The sequence below is a fragment of the Podarcis tiliguerta genome (genome assembly GCF_965153285.1).
Source record: "Podarcis tiliguerta genome assembly, chromosome: 8".
Classification (NCBI taxonomy): Eukaryota; Metazoa; Chordata; class Lepidosauria; order Squamata; family Lacertidae; genus Podarcis; species Podarcis tiliguerta.
This window is the reverse complement of record NC_139541.1, coordinates 54,520,809-54,548,562: the sequence shown is the minus strand read 5'-3', so window position 1 is coordinate 54,548,562 and position 27,754 is coordinate 54,520,809. Positions and strand designations below refer to the sequence as shown.

Below are 27,754 nucleotides of genomic sequence, written 5' to 3'. Positions count from 1 at the left end.
CCCCGCACAAAGCGGAAACAGACTTTGATTTGCATCTCTCATATATATTCTAATCAGCTTCCCTGTAGGATTCCATATGGCAGCCAAGTTCAGAATGGAGCCGTACCTCTCGGTTGGGAAGGTGCCAGCCGTTGATGGATCAAAAATGCAGGCGCATAGTCACCTCCAGGCAGCAGGTAGGTGCTGTTAATTCTCATATGAGATATAAAAAAAGACAGAGCTGCATTACTGAGCATGCTGTAAGTTACAATTTTAGACTGCCCACCCCTGGGAATAAGGGAGGATGGAGCCATTTGGAAGGACTCCCCTGCTGTGCTGGAGATCTCTGGGAACATCTGCCTGGGTGAACCGCCCTGGTGGTCATCTTTCATTGACTTTGCATCTGTTCCTTTTGTTGGCACTGATTCATGGAAGACGGGAGAAGCTTGTTTTCTGCTGCTGCAGAGGGGAGGACATGAAGCAACGGATTCAAAAGACAAGAAAGGAGATTCTGACTAAACCTCACGAAGAACTTTCCGATGGTAAGAGCTGATCGGCAGAGGCTCCCTTGGGAAGTGGTGGACTCTCCTTCATTGGAGGTTTTTAAGGAGAGGTTAGATGGCCATCTGTCTGGAATTCTTGAGCTGCGATTCCTGCATCCCCCAGGGTAGGACTAAATGACCCCTGAGCTCCCTGCCAACTCTAAATTTCTATGATTCCACCCTTCTGGGACTTGCGCTCCGGCAGGCTAAGCTGAGTGAGGCTGGGAGGCTGAGCTGCATTTGCCCAGAATCACCCTTTTAGGATGAAGGACTTGCAGGCCAGAGGGAATGGGAAGAACAGGTGAGCCCACCCCCTCCAAAGCACCCCTCTTTCTAGAGATGAAGGAACAAGGAAAAGATACCAATTATTTCTTGCTGCATATTCCCCACTCTGCTGGGAAGAAAATGTACTGAAGTTTTCTCTTGCATTCCCCACCCCCTAAAAAGAGGAGGAACAGATTAAATGAAGTTCAAGAGAAGAGCAATAATTTTAATCAGAGGAGAACAACTGGCGGGGGGGGGGGGGGCTGCGCAAGTGAAGCACACTTTCCCCGTGCATTATATTCCACCAATTAATTATTTAGTTACATGCTGTCTGTTATGATGAGAGATAATTAGAGGTAATTAGCTGAAAGAAAAATTAAAGGTGGGGAAAACTGCCAGTTGGTTATGAAAGGAGAGGCTCTTTAGATGACTTCGAAGATCTCAGTGTTTGGCTTTTGGGGATATGTATTCCCCCTAAAAGAGGCTACCTAGTGGGGCTTGGTTGATGATGAAGCTCCTTCAGGATTAACCTGAGAAGCTGTTCGCCTTTCCATAGAAGACAGTCTTCTAGAAACATTTTCCCAACTCCCAACCTCTAGGCACAATTCTCCAAGAAGTCCCACCTTCTCCATGAATGACTCCTGGTGGATCTTCCAGATGCCCCGAATTTGTTAATTAAGAGCTCCAGAAGATGCTGGCTGCTGGATCAGTCCAAAGGACCATGTTATCCCGGTGGTCAACCAGTTGCCCGTGGGAAGCTTGAAAGCAGAACCTGAGCACAGCTGCACTATCCTCACTTGCATCTGGAATTCGGGTGCAGGAGAGGCTTGGGAGAGGCTAAACCTGGAGATGCGGATGCGGGTGGTGCTGTAGGTTAAACCACAGAGCCTAGAGCTTGCCGATCAAAAGGTCAGTGGTTCTAATCCCTGCAATGGGGTGAGCTCCCGTTGTTTGGCCCCTGCTCCTGCCAAACTAGCAGTTCAAAAGCACGTCAAAGTGCAAGTAGATAAATAGGTACCGCTCCGGCGGGAAGGTAAACGCCGTTTCCGTGTGCTGCTCTGGTTCGCCAGAAGCGACTTAGTCATGCTGGCCACATGACCTGGAAGCGGTCTGCGGACAAACGCAGGCTCCCTCGGCCTATAAAGCAAGATGAGTGCTGCAACCCCAGAGTCGGTCACGACTGGACCTAATGGTCAGGGGTCCCTTTACCTTTTTAAACCTGGAGAGCTTCTTTTACTGTGAGCTCCTTGGTAACAGGAAGGGGAAATTCACATGGGATAAATGAAAGGGTGTAGAACAAGAGATATCTTCCCCCTTTCCCCATGTGGCATTCCCACCAGGATCCTCAATGTCTCCCATTCCTCTGCTAAAAGAGAGAGAGAGGGAGAAAAAGCCACAACTGCAAGGATAATGGATCTGCCATGTGCTTGTAGATACAATTGATATATGTAGAAAATATCAACTGCCACTGAGAGAGGGGCTGCAGAGGCCAACTCCATTAAATCTGCCGGAATTGGTACATTTGACACACAAAAATGGTTGTAACTCAAAGGCACCGCATGAATAACACAGCCTTTCAAGCCGGGGCCCACCAGTGAAATATACGGCGGCCGCCTCACCTCCAGCCCCGCCATGCAATCCGAAATCAATGCCTGCTGTTAGCTGGAGGATGGGAAGAGCCGCCCAGGAGAACATCAAGGCGGAATCCGTCTCCCCTTTAAACAAAGCTCAGAGGCTGCCCAGCACCCCCTGGGAAGCTCCCGCCTCTGGAAAGCAAACGGCAGCCCTCCCCACCAGAAGCCTTTTGAACTTGCCATTGATTCCTCCTCCCCAGCCACGGCTGCACATCATTAAAAATAATCGAAACGCCAGCCTGCACAAAAGGCCCAGTGGATTTTCATACTGTGGCTAAGTGGCGGCTCCTGTGGAGTTGTGCTCTGGGTGGGCAGGAGGGAGGGAGCCTGGGTTTCCCGAAAGGGAGCTCAATGAATGGTTGGCAATAGACACCCCCACTCCCTCCCACCCAAAAAGGAGAGGGTGTATCCTCCATTCAGGGCCTCTTGCCAGTATGCCCAGGACTATAGCATAGACCCTTCCTCTCCTTTCCAGACAGAGATTTCCCCAGCCCACAACAAAATGCTTCTATGAAGGCTTGCCGCCCATTCTCCTTACATGTGTACATCTCAGAAGAGGAGGAAAAGATTCCTGCATTGCTAGGGGTTGGATTAGATCCCTTGGGATCCCTTCCAACTCTACAGTTCTATGAAAAGTGTGTTTATTGTTTATTTATTTAATGCATTCCAATCCCACTTTTTTCTCTAAGGAGCTCAAAGGACCTACATGATAGTGTGGCAGCCAAAATGTTGTGCCAGCGTGGTGTACATGCAACTGCTGGGTGACCTTGGGCTAGTCACACTTCTCTGAAGTCTCTCAGCCCCACTCACCTCACGGAGTGTTTGTTGTGGGGGAGGAAGAGAAAGGAGATTGTTAGCCGCTTTGAGACTCCTGAAGGGGAGTGATAAAGCGGGATATCAAGTCCAAACTCCTCCTACTCCTCTTCTTCTTTTGTTTTTTTGGTTGTATTATCTCTTTGACCTGAGATTTTTCTTTCACTTGGAAGTAACACCCTTGAAATAAAGGAGGTCCCCCCTCCCGGTTGTCCACCCCCCCCCAAACAACCACGACTGGTTTGCTTACCATCACTGGGATGTTGTTTCTTAATGTACAGAAACCATCTTTCCCCTGTCCTTTGACATCTGGGGTATGTGTACTTATAGGACTCACACTATTCCTGTGATTTGCTATAGCTGTTTTTAACACTGAATTAAAAATGGTTACAAATGCACCTTTGGACCTGTCAGTGAAGGGTGGGGAATAGGTTTAATAATGACAACAATAATGATGCAATTTTGTGTGTGTGTGTGTGTGTGTATGTGTGTGTGTGTGCATTGGACATGCGCCGCTTGGGAAATGATCAGCTCGTTAAGTGCACTTTAACGAGACCTTTCCAAAATTAGCAGTTTTGGACACAGTCTGCAAGTGGCAATTTTATCAATCTGTCAATGGGATAAGAAGGTGGGAGGTGCACCCTGATTAAGGTTGTTGGATTGGGGTCATGTCCCCCCCACCCCCACCCCCAGCATTAGCTATTATGCTCTGAGTAGCAAAGGAGCATTGCTCTAATCCAGTCATTACAAGGGTTCTTAAAAAGAGATTACAGGATTTAGTTTTGTCAATGGATTTCATAGCTGCTCAACCTAATTGGGACTCGGTCTCTGGGTAAGAGCCTTATTGTCTTTGAAAGCGGTTTAACTCCTCTTGCGCCGAAGCGCTGTTATGGAGCCAAAGGGGAACAGACAAGCCTAGATTCAGGGAAGTTGAAGCACAGCTGATGCGTCTCTCATAACCGTGTTTTTCTCCCTCTCTCATAACAGTAGAACTTGTGGATGTTCAGTGAAGCTGAATGTTGGAAGATCAGGACAGAGGAAAAACAAGTCATTTGAGCAGCACATACCGTATTTTCCACTCTATAAGACGCACCAGACCATAAGACGCACCAGACCACAAGACACACCCAGTTTTTGGAGGAGGAAAACAAGAAAAAAAATATTCTGAATCCCAGAAGCCAGAACAGCAAGAGGGATTGCAGCGATCCCTCTTGCTGTTCTGGCTTCTGGGATAGGTGCGCAGCCTGCATTCGCTCCATAAGACGCACACACATTTCCCCTTACTTTTTAGGAGGGAAAAAGTGGGTCTTACAGAGCAAAAAAATATGGTAGTTAAACTATGGAATTCCCTCCAGCAGGAGGCAGCGATGGCTTTAAAAGAGGACTGGACAAATTAATGGAGGAGAGGACTATTGATGGCTCCTGCCATGTTGGCTATGCTCTGCCTCCACAGTTGGAGAGAGCAGTGCTTCTGAGTACCAGTTGCTAGAAGCCACAGGAGGACTTGTGTTCAAATCCTGCTTGCATGTTTCCCACTGGGGCATCTGGTTGGCCACTGTGAGAGGAGGATGCTGGAGTAGATGGGCCATGGGCCTGATCCAGCAGGCTCTCCTCATGTTCATCATCCCACTTGGGGAGAGTCTTGGTGCAAGACAATCAGGCCCAAGTCCAGAGCATCAGGTTTTGAGGGATCTCTCCTAGGCAAGAGGCTGTCAGGGGGCAGCTGCTCCATTTTGATCCCAGACAAACACAGCAGTGTTCTTGAGATTGAACAATGGGCCGTTCCATAGAGCCAGATGCAAAGTATTCAAATGGGTATGGTGGGTGGGGAGTTCTAAGGTATAGACAGCTACATTTCCTGGCAGTTGTGCTTGATCCAGATATTTATGTCCCCAGGCCAGGAAAGATGGCTGCTGGAATGAAGGGTGCTTTTCTCAGCACTCTCTTAGCACTCTCTCAGCACTGGGAAGTGCCAGACCTCAAGCCTCTAGATGCCAGCCAGGCCCAGAGACAAACCTACAAGCTGTCTTTCCTACATTGCTGAGGGTTGGACTAGATGACCCTTCCAACTCTACAATTCCACCTGAAACACGTTAAATGCATTCACACACATTTAATGCCCCATCTAGTTGGGCTCTCAATCTATGTGCAGAGTAGTGGGGACAGCCCCAAATAACATTTCCATTATTTTTTTAAAAGGCAAGTTTCTAGTCCTCAAGCTGGGGACTGTGAGGATGGAAGAAGGTAACAGGCAATCTATAGGCTAGCTGAAGGTTTATTCACGCGAGCTGCTTACTCTCTTCGTGGGCGAGCTGCCTGCAAGGAACCCACAGTACAGTTCTTTCTTCTGAGAGAGAATTCTGTTCGACGTCACACCTTCTGTCCACTGGTATGACCCGTCCATCATATTCATTGCCCGCCTTCCTTCTTATAGCCAGGCACCAAATGTATATCCATCTTGCAAAATGCTTTTGTCAGAAGACCCGGGAAATGCATTAAAAAGGGAGAGCGAATGGAATTGGTGAGGGTCAGGCTGAGATAAAGAAACACTAGACTTTTATTAACCATAGAGGGGAGTTAAGGTCTGAGACTTATCCCGTCCGCTTATTATTATGGGTTTTGTATTCTCTAAAGAGCAGAGAAAATGGCATCCTTCCAGGAAAGGAGCCGGAGCAGAAAATGCCTGCCTGCCTTCTGATTTAATCCCCCTCCCTTTAAATATTGATTCTTCTTTTTTAATCAAGGAGGGGAAAGAAAAAGGGAAAGGGGTGGGGGTGGAGAGGGGGGAGGAGGAGTGGGGAGGGGCCCTTGTCTCTGAAAAAGTATAAGCCAGCATGGAGGAAAGAGTTGAATTTCTAATCAAGGTGAAGTTAAATCTATCTGCGCTAGAGAGGAGCATTTGAGCTGTTTTCTCCTGGGTTCAAAAAGACAATCTGACAAAGTGGAAAGGAAGAGACCTTCACCGCTGGGTGAGAAACAAGGCAATGAAATTAAAGCTTCTTCCAGGTGCCTAGAGCTTCTTGCCTGCTTTTGGCCTTGCTCAAGGCATTAGATTTTGGTTTATTAAAACAAACAAACAAACAAACAAACAAACAAACAAACACCCTTCTGTCTTGGCCAGAACTCAGAGGCAGGATTGATGGTTGGCATGCAGAACATACCAGGTTCGGACCCCCTGGCAGCAGCTTCATGCAGGCAGGGCTGGGAAAGTCTCCCACCTGAAACTGTGCAAAGTCATGGCCAGTCAGAGCAGGAGACTAGTAGTAGCTTTCTGTGCTGATAAATGTCACAAAAGCCCTTCTGGATCAGACCGAGAAGGTCCATCTGGCCCAGGGTCCTGCTGCCAATGGGCAGCTGTCAGATACCTCTGGGAAGCCCACAAGGAGGCCATGAGGACAGCTGCCATCTCCTGCCCTCCTTACAGCAAGTAGGATTGCACAAAGCCCCCATGGGTAGAGGTACTCTCGCATTCATTCATTCCATTTATTGCATTTATTTATTGGCCACCTTCCCCCCCCCAATAGCTCAATGTGGCATACATGATTCTCCCTTTCTGTATTTAATCCCCATAACAACCCTGTGAGGTAGGCTGGGCTGAGAGACTGTGACTGGCATCACTCAGTGAGCTTCATGTCTCAGTGGGGATTTGAATCCTGGTCTCTCTCAGGTCCTACTCTGACATGCTAAAACCACTATATCACACCGACACTCAAGAGCCTCAAAGTAAAAGAAAAAAAGACATTTGATGTCAGATAAAAATGGTGTGGCTGTTGATTTGTGTATCAGCCAGACATTGAACTTGCTTCCATGTTTCCCAAAGTGCCAAGAAGGTGGCATTTCACAAGTGGCCTCATGGGGAGCTGTGTGCTTGCACAACATTTGTTTGGGTCACTTCCAGAGCACCTCTCTCTTGAGCATCCACCCCGAATTGTCTGCATGATGTTTGTGGGGAGATTAGACGACGTTGCCAATTTATTGAGGATTCAGTCTGATTTGTTCCCGGGGAGTTCAGAGGTCGTTACCTCAAGCAAGCCCTACCCCATAAATTCAAATGCATGGATCTGTCTCAAGTGTAACTCTGCCAGCATGAAACGACGTATACAGGAACCGCGGGGAACTGGATCCGGTCCGTAATATGGATTAATAAATCCCCCCACCCTAAGGACCACCTTTGACAGGTGGGTGCCACCTTAAGGAAGGCTCTTCAATGTATATTCGCAAAGCAAAACACTCTCCTGGTTATAAATATTTTGTGATGACTCTGAAGGCTACAGAGAGGGACCACTGGGGTCAAAACAGAGATTTTGGTGACATCTACGTGTTTCAGGTACCATCGTTGTGATAGCAATTGGAGGGGGGTACTGTGTTCTACTCCCCAGCAGTGAGGCAGGACCCAGAAGTGCACAGCCACCCTCCTCTCTATGAAGGGGCTTCTTTCCTTGCATTCTGGAGCTGTCTAATTTCCTGAGGGACAGCCCTGCCTCCATTTCCCCCAATGGCTTCCTAAGCAACGAAAAACAGTAATCTTCTTAAGCAGTATCACTTTCCTCTCATATCAACTCCGGGGCTGTTCTACTCCCTCCCGATCTCTGTTTGATTGTTCCCTATGTTCAGACATAATGTAAAAAGTTTTTTTCTTTTTATTCCGCCAAACCTTTGGGGTATAAAAAACCCCACCTATATATATATATCTATATCTTGCTGACTCTGCTGCTTGTTTTATGCTTCCTTGTATGTTTTTATTGATATTTTAAGTGAGGCTGTTTTTCTTGTAATTTATATTGTTATCCCCCCCTCACTCCTCCACCGCCTGCTGCTATTATGAGGGTGGGGTATAAACATATGGAAAGAAAGAAATTATACTCTTTCCATAACCTCACTATAGGGCACATTCCGCCCCTTGCAATAAAAGTAAAAAATACAACTACTGAAATTACTAGACTATATTGCATTGGCTCCTGGTTGGCAGTACCACCCCCAGGGTGGAATTACCTAGTGGGGGCACCAAGAAGCAAGTGGGTGGCAGGGGACCATTGGAGGTGTAAATGAGTACCAGACTTTGAAAAGTTGATGTCACTGGATCAAGTTCATCAACCTGGTTGAATTAATTAAACAAAACAGTTTTAATTGGATTTTTAATAAATGTGCAACTAATTGCTACTGTTTTGAATTCTATCTACCTTAGTGGGTCATGCCAACTGCTATTCTGAACAATGCTTTTCATAGAGTAGAGGGTGGGGACTGAGGATGAGTTGATGGAAGCATGGGGACAGTGGTCTGAAATAGTTTAGGATAGTGCATCACTTAATTGCTGCTGTTCATCTTTCCCTTGTAGAGAAGGAAGTTGCAGCTATTTGATCCCCTCCCCCAGTATTGGGAGAGGTGTGGGGTGCACCTGCCTTTGAAGATATCACTTTACCAGACTGTCAGGAGCAGCTGGTCCTCACACTGTTAGCCCAAGTCAGCTGCACAGGTGAGCCCAACAGGCCAGAAGAGGCTGGGCAGGGTGGCCCTGCTGAAGGAGGAGAGATGCTCGACCAGCTGGAGGATAATGGCTTGGCAAGGTGGCATATTTAGAGGGGGTTCCAAGCAGGGAGGGAGCAAGGACAGAGAAGGAACAGCAGAGAAAAGTAAATGGCTAGGCTGTGGTCAAGCCACAGCACACTGACCTGTTAGGACACACACAGTTTGGGAGGAAGGCCAAGGCAGCAATGTTGGGGCTAGCCACTCCAGTTGAGAGTCAAGGAGGGGGGAAGGGTTAACTGATGGAAGGGGAAAACTACTTTCACATCTGATGATGGAGGGGTCAATGGGGAAGCACCTCACCTGACTGAAGAGCTCCACAGTTGTCTTCTGAAGGCAAGAAAATCCCTGGGGCTCTGAAGAACCATCAGAGAAGGGTGGAAGCCATTCACATGAACATTTCTGTCCAAGAGGACAGAAGAAGACGCATCCATGCTGGAGTTGCCAGCTGCAACCCAGAGAGTTGGTCTTTCTCTCAGCACTACTGCAGGAGACAAAAAGGGACAGGCCAAGGGATTGATGGGCAGGATAGCAGAAACCAGGATGGCCACATCTTTTGCAACCTCAAATCTTTAGGGGAATACACTGTCTTTGAGTTGCAAGCTGGCAGGCATGGTCCACCAGGTGTCTCCCATCTCTATCTGCAAATATAGCAAAATGGAAGAAGAACGAGAATAACAAACTGTAGCAGTTGTTGTTATTGGTTGTGTTCAAATGCAGAAAGGGCAGCAAGATCTTCAGACCATGAGATGATGGTGGATATTAGTCCTTCCAGCCATGCAGCACAAGTCATTTCACTCCCAGAAACCACTTTTGTGGTCTATCTTCTCTGGAATGTAATTTAAGTGTGTGCGAACACCCGCATATATTGAGGATTTCTCCAAAATGAAGTTGATATGAGCAATAGTTACCAGAAAGAAATCACCACAGGTCACGCCAACATCCCTGGGTTTCTTTCGATCAGCCCAACAGGGCATTATCATTGGATACTTCAGAAGCATGCTGGCACAAAACACATTCTTGGGGAACTTCACTCTTTATGGTGGCACCCCCCAAATACCCTTCCCTGGCTCCACTTCCTCTTCATGCTGGCTCTGCAGGCAGGCACTAAATCATCGCTGCTATTTCCATACTTCTTGCTCATTGTGAGTCAATATCGCCCGTTAGCCAAGAAGGCCCTGAGCAACAAGTGGATCCCTCTGCCGGCTCTTTCCTCTGTCAAGTGGATGCATTTGAGGCTCAGATACAGAATCTCATTAGTTTCCCCTCACTCGGCTGCTCTATTGATTTCTCCTCATCCTCTTCATTACTAGTCGCATCACAGTTTGGAAGCTGTTTGGAAAAATTTACAAATAGAGGGGGCGAAAGAAGAAAAGAAAAAGAGGAGGAAAAAAAAAATCCCTTCAGGAGGAGCAAGCCCATGACAGACATCAGCAAAAGCAGGGAAGAAAGTTCTGCAGCTGCTGACTCAAACTTCTCCGCTGTGATGTGACTGAGGAAGATGATAGTTCATGGAGGTGGAAGGAACCCAGGCGCCATCTTGTTAGGGGAAGGACCAGTGCTCCCCCACAAAAAAAATGTTTAGGGGTACTCTAAGGGGTGATATGATAGCCATGTTCAAATATATAAAAGGATGTCACATAGAGGAGGGAGAAAGGTTGTTTTCTACTGCTCCAGAGAAGCGGGCACGGAGCAATGGATCCAAACTACAAGAAAGAAGATTCCACCTAAACATTAGGAAGAACTTCCTGACAGTAAGAGCTGTTTGACAGTGGAATTTGCTGCCAAGGAGTGTGGTGGAGTCTCCTTCTTTGGAGGTCTTTAAGCAGAGGCTTGACAACCATATGTCAGGAGTGCTCTGATGGTGTTTCCTGCTTGGCAGGGGGTTGGACTCGATGACCCTTGTGGTCTCTTCCAACTCTATCATTCTATGATTCTACTCTCATTTCCTTACTCATATTAAAATACCGCCCCTCAATGAAGCCAAACTTAGATTCACAAAATGTTTAGGGGTATGCGTACCCCTGCGTCCCCCCCAGAAAAAGCACTGGAAAGGACCATAGCTCAACAGTAGGTAGAAGCATCTTCTTTGGATGCAGAAGACCACAGGTTCCACCCCCATGAAATCTCTAGGTAGGGCTGAGAGAGAACCCTGACTGAAAGCCTGGGGAGCCCTTGTCAGTCTGGACATTCCTGAGCTAAATGGGCCTATAGGTCTGACTTGGGCAGCTTCCAGTGTTCCTATTCCAGCCTTTGTCAATCTGGTGGCCTTCAGATGTTTTGGGTTATGACAACACCCTTCAGCCCTGGCCATACTGGCTGGCATACACACTAGCTCCTAGGGGCTGAGGCACTTTGAGCCCCCTATGGTGTTTTTTTTGAGGAGCCCCCCTGCTGAGATCGGCTCCACCTCCTGGCTCCTCGTGGCATTGCATGCATGACGTCAGGACTTCACATTGGGGCCCCTCAATCATCTTGAGAAGATGGCGCCTCTGCTGGCTGGTGCTGATGGGGATTTTAGAGGGTGCCAAGTTAACAAAGGATGATTTATTCCAACCCTCTGCCCCCCCCCAACCCCCTGTAATACATTCCTGTAGCTGTGTTGGGGTCTTGAACCAAGAGGTGGAGAAGGAGACACTACAAGGCAAGCGGCCTTCGATTCTGAGGATAATGGAATAGCCACATCCTCAGAAGATATAATGAGAATTGTATAATGGGAAACTCAGGTTGAAAGGCAGGATGGAGGAATGTTGGCTTAGCTAGAAGCTGGGAAAGTGATATGAGAAGGGGCAGCTGGAGGCAAAGGCCACACAGAACTGTGTGTGTAAGCAGTGACACCTCACACCCCCAGGACATGCCCGAGGCACGTATGTGCACAAGGTATCCACGTGACCCTCCCCAGTTGCATGAGGCTTCCTCACCCGTGCCCCTGGCACATTGCAGGAATGGTGATGGGCATCCACCAAGGATTCAGGTGTCGGCCGGCTTGATTAGTTTCCCCCCTCAGATGAATTCACTCCCCATTTCCAATTACTTATTTCTTTTGTGCTTCCAGAAGGAAACTCTTCCACCCCACCAGAAGGCCTGACATTCATGAAATCACATGTCAGCTGCCTGGCGGCAAATGACACCTTGCGGGCCCCAGGCACCAACAAAATAAACTCTCCCCCAGTATTTAAAATAAATAAGAAAAGATGCTCGGCTCTGGGTAATTTTGCCTTGTCAGACGCAGAGTGACAAGCCGCACGATGCACTTTCCCCACAACCTCCCTCCCTTTTCTATGACAGGCAAAACTGAACTTTCCATCAAATGATGCTTAATGGAAGCAGCGTCTGAAGCCACGGACTTTCGGAACCATCCAGGGAAGAATTCAGGCCTAATGAGAAGATGTGCTAATGACAGGGATGGAGACAGAGGGATGCCTCCATCTTTGGACAGTGGAGCACAGGGCAGTCTGGTTTCAGAGATCCAAATATCCAAATATCACCTCCATGGTAGGATGTCCCTTTTTTCATTGGAGAAACATTGGAGGGTATGGAGTTATCTGACCCCCGAGCCATCTGAAGGCAATTCTGCACTGGGAAGTTTTTTAAATGTCTAATGTTTTATTATGCTTTTATATATGTTGGAAGTTGCCCAAAGTGGCTGGGGCAACCTAATAATAATAATAATAATAATAATAATAATAATAGCTAAATTATCATTATGGAATGGGATGTCCCTATTTTCACTGGAGAAATGTTGGAGGGTACGTGCTCCGTAGCCTCTTCAAATGCTTTTGAGTGCGAAGTGAAGGACCCGAGACAGGTGTTGGTCATCAGGTGAGCTGTGCATAAGCAAGCTGCCAGCTAGCTCTGCGAAGGCTCTTTTTATTAGCACAATATGCAAAACCAGTCAGATACATTTTGGACGGTGCCCTTTACACATCTTCCAATCATGTGATCATGGGGTGGTACAAAGTTATTTTGGCACCTGTTTCCACCGTGTCATTTCCCCATTGAACAATGTATAACGAAGGAGACAAAGGTCACAGACAGGGCACTACCAAGAGAGCAAAGGTTAGATAGAGGGCATGATGTTCAGACAGCTGTGGCTTGTCTGTGGGTGGAAGTGTGCTCCACACCCAGCGATCATTCCTTCATGAGTGGCTGCAACTGTGATTATGCTTCTTACTCATTTGGATAGTGGTTTCTCTCTGTATATATAGGACACCTTTTTGCACAGTGGGAATGTTGCTGAGATAGCTCGGTCAAGCATGAGATTCTTAATCTCAGAGTCATGGATTTGAGCTCAACGTTGGGCAGAAGATCCCAGCACTGCAGGGGGTTGGGCTAGATGACCCTCATGGTCCCTTCCAATTCTACAACTCTGTAATTCTATGTAGAAAGGTAAGACTCACATGTCAACCCACTCTTCACTGCTTGCCTCATCCACCACCGGCACGTGGCTCCTGGCATGTGGCCCAGAAGGGAACATAGTCTGCAGGGACTGAAAAAGATTCATTGCAGTGGAAGAAGAGTTCCCCAGTCCTACATAGAGCAGAGGAGTAGGGGGTCCTCAATCCCGTTCCCTCCACAAAAGGCAGAATCTGCAACTGCATTACAGAAAAAGAAAAAAGGGTGCACAGCAGAGCCCATAACTTTAGATAGTCCTGCAGCCTTGAAATTGTGAGCAAAATCTACACACATTTTGGCACTCATTATCTGAAACCATGTTTTCCTGTCTGAATGGCAAGCTCTACATAGGCATCCTTCTGCTCCCTTTGATTGGAGGTGGTGTTAAGAGATCTCCCAAACGGACTCTGTGCGCAAGACCTTCCTGCTCCACTGGATCAGCGCTGACCTTTCTCCAGTCCCAAATTTGTAATGTGGTAAACTAAGCTTGCCTAATGAGCTGCACTATAATCACACCCTCCTTGCATACTTCTCGTTTGGTGAGCACTCTGAAGGCAAAGAACTTGTGTGGCAAGCTAAATACCAGAGAGTCTGTCAGATACAGTGAATCAGGGAAGCCAAGCAGAAGCATCACAGGGAAATGGGAGGCTGCATCTCTATCCTTTCAAGAGCTACAACCCACAGATTCATTCAAATGAGTTCTACTGTATATGCCCAAAGCGGCTTTAGATTTATCTGCCTCAAATAGCCCCCATGTGTAAGGGGGGGGGGAGAAATTTGGTTTGGTTTACATTTCCAAACTCACCTAAGTCCTAAAAAGATCTTCACTGGCTCCCACTAAGTTTCTGAGCACAATTCATAGTGTTGGTGCTGACCTTTAAAGCCCTAAACAGCCTTGGCCCAGTATACCTGGAGGAGTGTCTCCACCCCCATCACTCAGCCCAGACACTGAGGTCCTCCTCTGAGCATGTTCTGCTGGTTCCCTCACTGCAAGAAGCAAAGTTACGAGGAACCAGGCAGAAGGCCATCTTGGTAGTGGCGGCCTCTCTATGGAACGCCCTCCATTCAGATGTCAAGGAGATAAAGAATTACCCAGTTTTTAGAAGACATCAGAAGGTAGCCCTCTATCGGGAGATTTTTAATGCTTTCTGTTTTTATTATGTTTTTAGATATGCTGTAAGCCACCTACTGAGAGTGGCTGGGGAAACCCAGCCAGATGGACGGGGCATAAATAAAAATGATATTATTATTATTATTATTATTATTATTATTATTATTATTATTCACACTTCCTGCAACAATATACAAACCAAAATTCGGCTACTCTTTAAAAATGAGCACTGCTTCAAATTTTGCTTTTGTCTCCAAGCAAAAACTTTTCCACCACCACCTCTCTGGTTGTTTCCACACTAATGCTCTTTGATGCAGCCTAGGCATTGCTTTTCTGTAGTGAGCTTGACAGTGCTGTTTTGACTTCTCCCACCTATGCAAGAGGTCCAGATTGTTGGCACCTGTCTGTCTCGAGAGACAATGGAGTGCATCTCCATTAAAACCAAGGTTCCATATAGCACTTAACATACCACTACAGGTATATTATCGAGCCATTGCCTTCCTTACGGCCAAGACCCTTTTCCATTTGCAAAGGGGCCCTACTGACATTTAGTGAAAGCTTCCTGTTGGCAAGTTCAGCCCATTTTCCCTCCTATCGATAAGGGGAGGGGAGCTGCCAGTCCTCCTCCTGGGCAGCCTCTGAATTGCCTCTTGAGCTGCCTCTCAAAATTGCCCCAGTGTCAGTTCAGGGAGGGGGAGTATTAGGCCAAGGACAGACCTCTGGGCTTTTGAGACACTTCTGCACACACCCAAATGCTGCCCTCCATTGACATGATGAGCATTTTGTTTGTTGGGTCTAGGCTGCTTTCTTTGTTGTTCCACACATATTTCTGGGGCTGGGCAAGCAAGTTTCAGCAGCCCTATATCACTGACAGCCTCATGGCTCCATGCGTGATATTGCTTATTACCATGTACATGCCCTATTAGCGGGGGAACAAATTAGATTAACCTAATGTAGTACATCATTATTTAACACCGTTTCAGTCCCTGCTGCTCAAAACCCAGCTTTTAATAATCCAGGAGCTGTGCTTGCCCTGCCAAGCTGATTCTCCAAGCTTGCAAACACTGGAGGCGGGGATCCCTACGATTATTGTGCTGTTTTACTGAGTCTTATTGTGTAGTGAGAAAACAGAGCAAAGAGTCCGGGGTGTTCCTGAATCCCGAGATTATCCTGCGCTCCAGGTGCATGCAGGGAATGGGGAAGGGGTGGGGGTGGTATTTCCCATAACTATCTGAATTCCCCACTGAGTAATTGCAAAATCCTCTGGTGCATCCAAGCCAAGTTGTAATGTTATTAACTTAGCCAGGCAGAAGCCAGCAGGGGAGGGGAGAGAAAAAGTAATCACGACTCTTTTCTCTAAAAATGGAGCCGAGGGATAATTGAGTTGAGCAGAACAGAAGTGTGGCGTTTCCGTTGCCTGAAAAAAGGCAATGATGATGAACAGAACTTACTGGTCTCTCCATATTGATTTATCTTTGGGCGACTCCAATAAATGAATTAACAGGAAGTTATCGAAAGGGGCACTGGTGGGCCTTCGAAACTTTCATAACTCCACATTCACAGCCTTTTCTCCAGCCCCAAAGATCTTGCAATATTTGCAAAGTTTCCCAAACTTTCTCTTGGAGAGAGCTCACTCTTCTGCTCTGCAAGACATGGTTACAGCAATGTAATATGTCTAATCCTCACAAGCATTTCTATTTTTATTTTATCAGGAAAAAATGGCAAGGCTGCCATAAAAAAGACGGTTTTATAAGATAGGAGTAATCAAAACAGTTAAGAAACAGGAACAAGAATAACGACTTATACAGGGTGAAACCATTCAGGATTGTCATGATATGTGGAACGACAACATCTTAATATGCAACATAATTTAGACTGCAGTCTACATCCAATACCGCTCAATTCCTGCAATCAATGAAGTTGTGGCCTTTTACGCCCATTAACCTTAAATACCGTGTCCTGTGTCTTTATTTCCCAAGGGAGGAGGGGGACTCGCCACGCAACCACATTCCTGGGAGAAATGCAATGGAGCTTACTTCTGGGTAGACATGTTTAGCATAGGATTACACTGTTAGTCCCTGTAACAAACAAGTGGGAGGTTGACTCCTGCTCTCTGCAGTGCACTGGCAGGCAGAGCCAGCCCACCCATGAGGTTGGATGAAGCGGCTGCCTCAGGTGGCATCTCCCAAGGGTCATCACTCCTGTTTCTCCTTGTCTGGCTTCCTCCTGTGCTCATTTTCTGCTTGTGGGGGTTTGTAAAAAAGGGAGAATTCTGAAGAGGGACCTCCATTACCTCAATCAGTACCACTGCATTCTTCTTTTTCCACCTCATTTTGCATCCAGAGAGGGGGCGCTATATGTCCACGCCTCAGGACAAGCCAGCTCCAAATATTCATACAAGGAAGGTTCTGCATCCTGGGAATTTCCCAGAAAGTCTTGAGGGTGTAGAATCCCACCATTTGAAATTCCCTTGAAAGGTGGTGGATGCTCCTTCATTGGAGATTTATAAACAAAGGTCAGATGTCCATCTGTCAGGGATTCTTTAGCTCTTTTTTCCTACATTGCAGGGGGTTGGACTAGGTGAAGTCATTTCCAACTCTACGATTCTATGATTTCTTAGGTATTTTTAGAGGGTCAAGTCATACTGTTAGATCATTGCCACTGATCAAGCTGCAACAATCCCTAATCTCCTTCTACATGCCACAAGGTCCATTTCTCAAAACGAGATGACCAGAATCTCGCTATGGTAGCGGAGAATAAACAGGGTATTACTTTCTCAGCTGTTGATAGAGGCAGCTATTTCCAACTTTATTACATTGTGCACTTGACCCTCCATGACCTTTAATAATTCACCTTAAAACAATCATAAAAAAGGATGAAAGAGAGGATGCTTCTATATCTTGGGATTGATTTCCTGCCAGTCTGCTCAGCAGAGACAACTCTCAGCAGCATAAACTTTGGCCACCTTTCAATGAAGGCTCAGCTGTCTCCAGCTGCAGGGCCCCCAGGAATATCTAGGATGGGTGAGAGCAAGACTTTCAGGCCAAACCAGGGGCTGTGGAAGAAGTGCACAGAGAAAAGTTTTTCTTCCTTTCTCATAGCATTAAGAACTCATAGGGGTCCAGGGAAGATGAATGTTGGAAGATTCAGGACAGAGAAAAGAAAGCCCTTCCTCGTGCAGTGCATAAAGTATGGAACCTGTGCCCACAGGGGGCAGTGATGGCCACAAACCTGGATGGCTTTCGAAGAGGATCAGACAAATTCATGGAGGAGAAGGCCATTAGCCATGATGGCTGTGCTCTACTCTACAGAACCACCTGGACTGCAAGAATCACAGCTAAAGAATCCCTGCTTAAACACCTCCACTAAATCATAGAATCATAGAACTGTAAAGTTGGAAGGGACCTTAAGGGTCATCTGATGCAATGCCCTGCAACACAGAAATCACAGCTTCTCCTCCCCTTCTCTTCCATCAGTCAAACCTCGCTTGCTCTGTAGGTCACTCAGCAGGCCTAGAAACTTCCTCTCTGACCATGGGTTGCATCTCACAGAATTCTGCCTGAACTTTAAGCTCACCCTTCCACTGCCCTTTGGGATGCAGCTACCCCCTTCCCTTCCCCTTGGTTTGACACTTCAGCTCATAACCTCTCCTGCCTGTGACACCACAGTTTGGTTTCTGTCTCGCTCCAAAGCTGATGGTCATCCATCCTTGGTTTAAAAACCTCCAGTGAATAATAGAAACACAGAACTGTACAGTTGGAAGGGGATCCCAAGGTTACCTCACCAAATCCCATGCAAGTACCCACCTCCTTCTGAGGTAGTCCATTCCACTGCCAAACAGCTCATATCATCAGGAAGTTATTCCCAATGTTTACTCAGAATGCTGTTCCTTGTCACTTGAATCCATTGGTTTGGGTCAAAGCTCTCTTTGGTTTTGGAAGGAGGAGGCATGTTCATATCAACCCAGGGGAGACTATATGAAGTCTTTGCATTGACCAGGCCTGGTGTCAATGCTGGAAGAGTGGTGGCTGCCTCTTCTTGCCTTGACCAACCTTCAGCTGAGGCTGGGGAGCAGCCCATCCACAGCCCAGCTCTGGTGCCTGGCATGGCCACACTTGGTGGCCCCGTTGTATCTCACTCATTACGAGGGGTTGATCAAACAAACATCCTGGAACTCATATGGATGGTTATGATGGCACTGAAGAATGGGAGGGAGCAGCTCTGAGTGTCCTGGGCCTGGGGGTAACCAGTGAAATGTGGTCTAGGACTGGTCCAGAATCCGAAGGTTCCGCTAGGAGTCAGTCCGACAGGGCCAAGGCAGGACACGAGGCAGGAAACCAGGCAAGGACAGGTACAGGATCTCAGGCAGGTTCTAACATACAGCAATGTTGCTCCCGCAACCTGGGGAGGGGTCCAACAGCCTCTTATCTTTGTCAGGGTAGCGGCCGGTCCTGATCTCCCAGCGACTCACCTCCCTGTTGTGGGATGTAAAACACAGGAGCAGTCAATGACAACATTCCTAGAGTGTCCTAGAACATGGGGAGGGATGTCAGTCCAGCAAGCAGGTAAACTTCCTGGGGACGGACTTTCCTCTGCATGTGACCAGAGGTGGGTGTGGCCTCACCTGTGCAGGTAAATGTAAAAGCACAGGGCAGGCAGCCATCTCTCTCTCTCTGCCATCTTCCTTCGATGAGGAAACATCTAAGGATGCTCTCTTGGCTCTCAGCCAAGAGAGGACTAAGGGACTATCTTCCATAAGATAGATTCTGAGTGTATTTTACCTTTTTAAGTCTGTGTGCCTTCTGGGATCATATTGTGAACAGAACGTGAGTAAACTCTTTTATACTTTTATGAAGACTGTGTTGTGTCTTGTATTTTAAGAGGGAACAAAGGGGAAATTACCAGAGTAATTATTATAGAGGTTCTAGCGAACCTGTGCAAGCGTTACCGTTGCGAACTTAAAGGGGAATGTCTATTAACTCTGCTGATATTTTGGGAACTTGTTAGCACAAGTTGGATAAGGATATAATTAGTCAATATATCCTCTCCTGCACCCCAGAACATTCCCACACCTGCTTCACCAGAAGGCGAGCACTCCTCCTGCGAGTACTCAGGTCTCTCCTTCTCTCAGACCTTAGTCTCTGCAGCTTGGGAGACGTCAGTGGGTTACTAGACCCAGGGGCTGCCTTAGCCTCCCCTGACCAAACCGGTAGTGGAGCAGCTGTAATTGATGGCCTAGATGATGGCAATTTGGTCATCCCCGCATCTGGAGCCAGGGCAGGCTCAGGTCCCTGACTCGGCCCAGCTGGTGCTTGTTGCAGGGGAACCTGTGCAGACTGGGACTCTTCAGGATCAGGCCCCAGACTTGGTTCAGATGATGCCTGAGGCAAAGGATCCGGTGCAGACCGAGTCTCCTCTAGTTCCGAGTCTGAGCCTGAGTCCCAGGCCATCACACTGAGATGCTCTACATGTGAAGACTAACTGATAAGATTTTCAGATTATTTATATCTCCCCAGAAGCCAGCAAGTGTCCCTTGCGGGCCCTTTGGGGCTCCATTGTCCACAATGCTAATACTGGCAGCCTGTGGCTAGCAAGAGAGCAGCGAGTTATTAAACTGGAGGTAACATGTACTAAATTCAAATTAAATGTGGGGAAATAGAAGGGGCTGTTTGTGACTTTCTCATAAATCAGCCAGCAGCTGATGTGCCATTGTCAAATAGCACATTTATTTTGATCTTTTAAAGTGAGTGTGTGTGTTTGCTACTAGAACTGGGGCGGGGGGGGGGGGCGGGGGAGACTTTAAAATCCCTTTCCCACCAATAAAACTAAAAGTATTTTGAAAGTTTAATTTAATTTATGTCACAGTTTAGATTTATTGCAGCTGGGACGATGGAAATAGACTGATCGGTGTTTTGTCAGTTTCGGTCTCTGGTTGCCAAGGCAGCCGCAGCGATTGTTGAAAAAAGAATATATGAGGAGAAACAAACCGGCAAATCCATGGCAGTTTGGCGGATTCCAAGAGCAAGATGGGTGGAGGAGCTGCACTGATCTACAGGCCGTGCGCAAGAGAAATAATAAACAACCTTCACTTTGGCATTCCACATTCTGTATTAAGAAATGGTGCCTCTGTGACCTTTGCAAATTATACAGATTGCTGATGAATTTATCATCTTGCAGTTTATTTTGCAATTTGACTATTTAACCATACTTTCAGCTAGTTTTGCTAGTCGTTGAGAAAAGCAAGTCTAGAGATAATAACTTAGAAAAGAAAACTCAATTTCTCAGGGAGTTAAGTGTAGCAGTTAGTACTACATTCCGCACCACATCTCATGTTAACAATAAAACAGAATTTTAAAACTTAAAATAACAAAAGAAAAGCCCAGCCCAGTTTCTAGCCTTATGGCTTAATAGAACATTTTGCATGTATACCATGAAGAAGTGTGTGGCATCAAAGTATAAGAAACCACAAAAGGCTTGAAAAAAGGATGGAGAGCAATGGTCAAGCGGTGAGCAGCCTGGACTCCTGACAACTGAATCCCAGAACCTGAACATCTTTGAAAATTTGTAAAATTTTAAATCTGCACTGGATTAGAATTCTGTGCATGTTTGTAAATGGCTTGCTCTGAAAAGAGGGTTTATGCAAGGACCGCAAAGAAAAGCTGCAGAATGAGCCTGTGGGGTTTTTGGGATGTGGGAGCAATAGAAGAACGTGGAAGATCCTTTTTCCGTACCTGAATTACTGAGAGCTTAACATTAAGGCAGGTGGGATTTTATCTTTTTCATTTCCATTTCCAATCCACATGGCTGCAGTTGATTAAGAAATGTTTCCTTCTTCTTGATTTAGGTATTACAACCTACTGGTGTTTCCACTACATTGTTTCCATTTGTTCTCCTGCAGAAAACAGGTTATATTCTCTGCTGATGCATTCCCAGCATCAAAGCCCCCATCACAGGAAATGTGCACATTGTGTGATTGGACTAACAGCCTTGGTTGTTTCTTGTTTCAGGTGGTTCAAATACCTTTTTGCTTGGTGTCTTAAAATACATATTCACTCCGCGCTCTTTCTGATGCCTGCATTTTACATGAATTGCCCTTTGGAAAGGATGCGCTGTCAAGCTCCCTTGTTATTTCTGCTACTGCTGGTAGGTGTAATGTTAATGTAATCTTGCTATATTTATAGTACCGTACTGAAATATTGGGGCTTTCTCGGTATGCTGTTATGTTGCACTATATTGTTATGCAAGTGTTCTTACAATTATTGTTATTGTTAAATTATTGTTAAATTTATTAATCCTTTTCTTTTGCCGTGGGCAACTCAAAGTGACCTACAAAAAAAAAGGAAAATAAAATAAAAGGCATGCGTTTATTATATCCAGGGCTGGAGGGAAGTTTGATTTCGAAATGCATTCCTGCTTTCTTTGTTGCAAGTCATTTTGAGAATGATTCTTTATATGGAAAGGTGGAATACAAATAAGATGATGAAGGAACTGAAGGGCGGGCCAGCTCCTGGGGGAGCAACTCAGAAGATCTCCATGTTGCAGATTTTGGACAAGGCCTTTGGATTCCTTGCACCACCAAGCAGAGAACAGAGAACAACAAGCCAGGAATCACATGGAACTGACATGGAAAGCACAGCTACAAGGGGCTAGTTTTGCCATCATGCTGCCCTTGAGATATTGTTGGGCTCTGACTCCCATCAGTCCCAGGCAAACTAGCATGGCTGATGAAATATACTCAGAGTCGCAAAGTGATTTCATGCTCTTTATTCAGCTCATACTGGTGAGGAGGAATGAATGAAAGTCCCCTCAAAGTATCTGCTTTATATACATTATTTACACAATGGGCTGCACATGATTGGCTAATTCTGGAATTCTACTGTAAGCCAATCAGGTTGTGGATTCACTTATATCTGGAGCATGACTGGGTGGTTCCTGCCAACCAATCATACTGCTGCATTGTTCTAGGACCAATCAGACTGCTGCATTCTGAATCCTATTGTTCTAGGACTAATCAGACTGCTGCAATTTGGATCCTATTGTTCTAGGACCAATCAGACTGCTGCAGTTTGGATCCTATTCAACTCAGTACATAACAGCTGATGATCAGGGATGATGGGAGTTGGAGTCCAACTGTGGTTTGTGTTTACATTACAGTGGTACCTCCGGTTACATATGCTTCAGGTTACAGACTCCGCTAACCCAGAAATATTACCTTGGGTTAAGAACTTTGCTTCAGGATGAGAACAGAAATCGTGCTCTGGTGGTGCGGCAGCAGGAGGAGGCCCCATTAGCTAAAGTGGTGCTTCAGGTTAAGAACAGTTTCAGGTTAAGAACAGATCTCCAGAACGAATTAAGTACTTAACCTGAGGTACCACTGTATTGCCTTAGAGTTCACTGAAGTGCTACCCCTGTGTTTGGGGTTCACAGCTCTTCCCCTACTTCCAGCTGTTCACATCAGCATGGCTTCATTACCTTTCTATCTATGAACACTCTAGGTCAGGCACCCCCAAACTCAGCCCTCCAGATGTTTTGGGACTTCAACTCCCATCACCCCTAGCTAACAGGACCAGTGGTCAGGCATGATGGGAATCGTAGTCCCAAAACATCTGGAGGGCCGAGTTTGGGGATGGCTGCACTAGGTGGCATTGATGGGACGGGGAAATATTTACCCTCTGCAAGGTTTTCACATATTGGCTAGAGATGAATCGGGAACGGCTTAAGGACTTGAGTCAGTGTGAAGCTGGTCTGAGAAACGACGTCAAACAGCAGCATTTTATAACCAAGTACACACTACAGTAAATATGCATTTTGGATAGTATTGTGTGAACATAGATTAAAAAGCCAGTGCTAGAAAGGCAACAAGTGCCTATTCAATGGGGGTGCGACCATGAGCAGAGCCGGGGGCGGGGGCAGCTGCCTCTCCTAAATCAAGTAAATAAACAAAAATACTTAACTAAAAGTGGAAATTGTTGAAAGATTTTGACAGATTTTTCTGAGCACTTGGGGTCAAAATAAATCAAGTCCCCATAAATCTTGACTGCCTAGTCAAGATTTATGTTAGGGGGGCAGAACACCCACCTGTCATCAACCCCTGTTTGGCTCTGTCTAGCAGATTCCGAATGAAAGGTCTTAACAACAGTTGTTTTGCATTACATTACTTCTGCTTGGGACACAAGACCAGTAGGTTCTGTTAGGTCTCCTGCGCTCATTGTGTGGTCTTGGACAAATCATTTTCTCCCAGTTTTACTTCCATGTCTGTAAAACGGAATAACCACTACATGTTTTCCAGGGTGAACACACTAGAGATTGCATAGCAAATAGCATTTCTATGGGGAAGTGATTAGTAATACATTCTTGGCTTCAAACCCGGTTAGTGTTAGTGAATGCATGTTGCAAACGTGTTTGCCTTAGATTCTGTTTCGGAAATGGATGAGTAGGCTCAGCCAATCTGTCTTCCATGGCTAATTGGCAAGGCGCTTGTCTTGGCCTCATTTACTGTCACCAAAGTCCTGAAATGTTTTCATCTCTAATTCATAATGAATTAGCCTTTCATTATGCTGAAAAATTAAAATTTCATACGAAATAAATATTCATTTTTGAATGGCGGATGTGTCCCATCTATCTCATGTACAAAACACCCATTTGACTTGCGAGTGCTCATTATGAATTTTTGTTAATTAGAAGGCTAATTGTGCTTACAACAGTTTTTCCCCAGACCCACCAATTCCTTTCTTGCAGCTGGCAAGGGGACAACCAGATGTGTTTCTGTGTGTAATGCTGCTATTACCAGAAAACCCATCTTTCTACTGCTGAAAATGATAGAAGGTGAATTACAGAAACCTATATAGTCCTCTTCAGGCTTAAACTGCCCCCTTGCCCCCCCCCTCAGTGTAGACTGGGTGCCCCCCTCTGCCCCAACCTTCCTGCAATGAGAAGTCTGAAGGGAGCTTCTCAGCATGTTTATCTGAGGACAGTTAGAAGCCTCCTTGCCTTATCAGGGTTTCTGATCACAATAAAGTGTACATATTAAGATGCCAAAGGACTACAGGAAGCAGCCATGAGGCAAAGGCTAGACCAAGAGAAGGAACCTCTCAGGGGAGAGGGTCATCCAGAGGAGGAGAGCTGTCAGAAAAGCTTTTGAGCCTCTGTGAGAGTTGGTTATGCCACATGCAGCCAATGTGGTGGCCCTCTGGATGTTGTGGGACACGGGTGGCACTATGGTCTAAACCACTGAGCCTCTTGGGCTTGCCGATTGAAAGGTTAGAAGTTCCAATCTGCACGACGGGGTGAGCTCCCGTTGCTCTGTCCCAGCTCTTGCCAACCTAGCAGTTTGAAAGCATGCCAGTGCAAGTAGATAAATAGGTACCGCTCCGGCGGGAAGGTAAACGGCATTTCCGTGTGCTCTGGTGTCCGTCATGGTGTCCCATTGCACCAGAAGCGGTTCAGACATGCTGGCCACATGACCCGGAAAGCTGTCTGTGGACAAATGCCAGCTCCCTTGGCCTGAAAGCGAGACGAGCGCCGCAACCCCGTGGTCGCCTTTGACTGGACTTAACTGTCCAGGAGTCTTTTTCCTTTACCTTTTACCTGTGGGACTCCAGCCCCTGTCAGTCCCACTAAGCACGCCCAATAGTCAACCAACAAGCAGAACCTGGGCACAAAAGCACATTCTTTTCCCTGGTTTCCGGCAATTGGTATTCAGAAGCAGAGCTTGGCATCAAGGCATTGACAGCCCTCTCCTCAATGAGCTTTTCTAAGCCACTTTGAAAGTCATCCAAGGGCTCATCCACACTTGCCTTTCCTCTGCTTACATTTAAGTGTCAGAAGCTTGTCCTACTCTTGAGTAGGACCCTGGCAGAGACACATGCCCGACTGGCATGTTTCCTCCCTCCTGGTCATTTGTTCGGGAGCTTCGAAAGCTTTCTTCTGCCTGAACATCACAGCGACCAATGCCAACAGACATCGGCACACTTAGGGATCCGCAGAGTTTTCACAGCTTACGTAACAGACCTCAGTAACTCACCATTTTGGCTAATCTACTTTATTTACATATAAATACACATGGAGCACTGCAACATGGCTCCTTCTCTCTCTAGCATCAGACAGCAAAGAGAAAAAGAACAAAGGACAATAGTTCCACTTCACGGAACACAGTAACACAAACATCCTGCCTCCGTCACTTCCCACTCTGTGGAGTCAAAACATACACCATGTGATAGACAAAAATCCCATGACTGCAACCATGGAGCAGGAATTCTAACATGTATGTTATGTATTTTATCTCGTATGCAAGTCAAAACTTATTTTGTCTTAACATTTGCATTTTACAAAACTTTATGTGCCTCTTTTGAGCAAAAGTTTGGAGAAATTTGCAAGATCTGGAGGACAAGTCTGTCTCAATCCATGCATCTGTATGGGAGATTGCACCCTAAGCCAGTTTCCACTGGGATTCTGAGGATTCCAGTTCCTCAGACATCTCTCTATTCTGTCCTTGTCTCAGCACTAGGCTGTGGAAGGAAGCAGACACGCTGAATATTCAGGGGAACACATTGATGGGGACAAGGTGGCATGCTGCAGTGGAGGGAGGGGTGGGCTGCTGGGCTTTCAGACCAACATTGGATACTTGCAGGGATTTCTTAAAAGGCTGCTTGGAAGATCTGCTGTGAAATGCTCCATCTCTTGTCTCCGTTTGGACAGATGCAGTCCAGAGCTGAAGAATTTGTGTGTGCAGATTGTATGAAGCTACAAGGGAGGACAGATTCAGCTGACGTTCTGCAATGTGCTCAGATCAGAATGAGAAAGTTGTGCTGGCTTAAAAATCTTCCATCAACACAAAATGCAACACTCACATCATTTTAACAAGCATTTGGTTATGATCTGATTCCCGTTTTTAATTTTATTTTTGCAGGTCGCTTCAGGACCCCTTTGGCTGTGGGAAGTGAGGAACACATCTAGTGAACCGAACAACTTTGACACATGTGTTGAGGTTGCTTCCAAGTTTCAGTTTGGCAAAAGGCAAATCTACAGATTCCAAGTCCTGCGGAAAGTAGGCTGGCACATTGGTCAAGGCAAGCAAGTCTGCTGATAGCAAGAAAAGCCCATAGGCATCACAACTTGTAGATATACAAGAAACGGATGCCAATGTATTAGGAGGCACTGTTTGTGCAATGGATTCAGACTGTGGTGCACAGCAACCTGACAAATGTGTGGTTTGGTGCAGAAATCCCCACAACCATCACCATGACACTTGACAGCTTGTCCCCACCCTCCTCAGCCCCTTCTTCCCCACTAAGGTTGCAAAACCAACACTGAAAGTAAGGAAGAGGAAGCTGATAGGTAGTATCACTACTGCACTGGTTGCAGGGAAGAAAGCATGTAGGTGTAAACTCACTGAGGACAGACTGATGCTTGTGGGTAGGATACACCTTTGCCCCAATAGACCAGCCTTTACTGCTCTGAGCTTCTCGAAGGACCTAAACTTGCTCCCATATGAGGCACTGATGGCCACCTACTTGGATGGCTTTAAAAGAGACAAATTAGACAAATTCAAGAAGGAGAGGGCTATTGATGGCCACTAGCCCTGATGGCTCTGCTCTGCCTCCACAGTTGGACGCAGCAATGTTTCTGAACACCAGTTGCTGGAAAGCACAGGCAAGGGGAGGGTTCTTGTGCTCAGATCCTGCTTGTGGGTTTCCCAGAAGAGGCATCTGGTCGGCCACTGTGAGAACAGGAGGCTGGACTAGATGGTTCCCATGTTCTTACAATCAGTGTGGATGTGAATTAGGGGCCCAGGCTCCCTTGCTTATTTTTGAGGCATTCACTGTTGCTCTGTTGTGTACCGGACTAAGGAATAAAAGAAGAAAACACAAAAGTTGGCCTTTTCTTTGAACAGTGTGTGGTGGCTTTTCTTTTGCAATCCAAATTAAATCCCCTTTACTCTGCTACATTGGCTCATTTGCCTCTGCTGATTACAATGACTTGGCCATCTTTAGCGATGATTAGAACAGTCAACCCATTAGAAGATTTTCAGTTGATCATTTACTTTTTTAACCGATTCATCAATCAAGCAATCCATTAGAAACCCTTCAGTATCTGAAAAGGGCACTTTCCACAGTTAATGAATGAATATCCCTTGTTTGTCTTCCTGACTCCAGGAGGTTTCTTGACCCATATGATAAAACTGCAGGGCTGCTGTTTGCTCTGTGTCACCCTGTGGATTGATGCCATGAAATGGTTCCTAGATAGGAGCTGCTGGGCAGACAGGGTGCACTTGGACTAGATCACCTTTTGGTCCTTTCTAGCCCCATAATCAGATCACTTGGGTCCAGTTCACAAGACACAAGCATGCTCACCAGGAGCTGACTGCAACATCAAGAGATAGTTGGGCAGATCAGCAGGTTCCATCCACCATAGATTCCATCACTCATGCTTGTTTCTGATCTTGCACTACTTTGGCTGATGCATACACCTGCCCCTGCTTTTTGCATGTAACA

The 27,754-nt window shown here is 46.4% G+C and overlaps 1 long non-coding RNA gene across 2 annotated transcripts; it reads left to right on the top strand.

The window, feature by feature from the left end:
- The first annotated feature begins 526 nt into the window (after positions 1–526).
- Positions 527–26,953, top strand: LOC310683267. 2 transcript variants are annotated; one of them, XR_014514340.1, is made up of 3 exons: positions 527–646; positions 21,269–21,404; positions 26,170–26,953. It is a non-coding gene; the product is annotated as an uncharacterized lncRNA (long non-coding RNA). The 2 variants fall into 2 exon arrangements; XR_014514341.1 differs by lacking the exon at positions 26,170–26,953 and adding an exon at positions 24,000–24,082.
- The last annotated feature ends 801 nt before the right edge of the window (positions 26,954–27,754 follow it).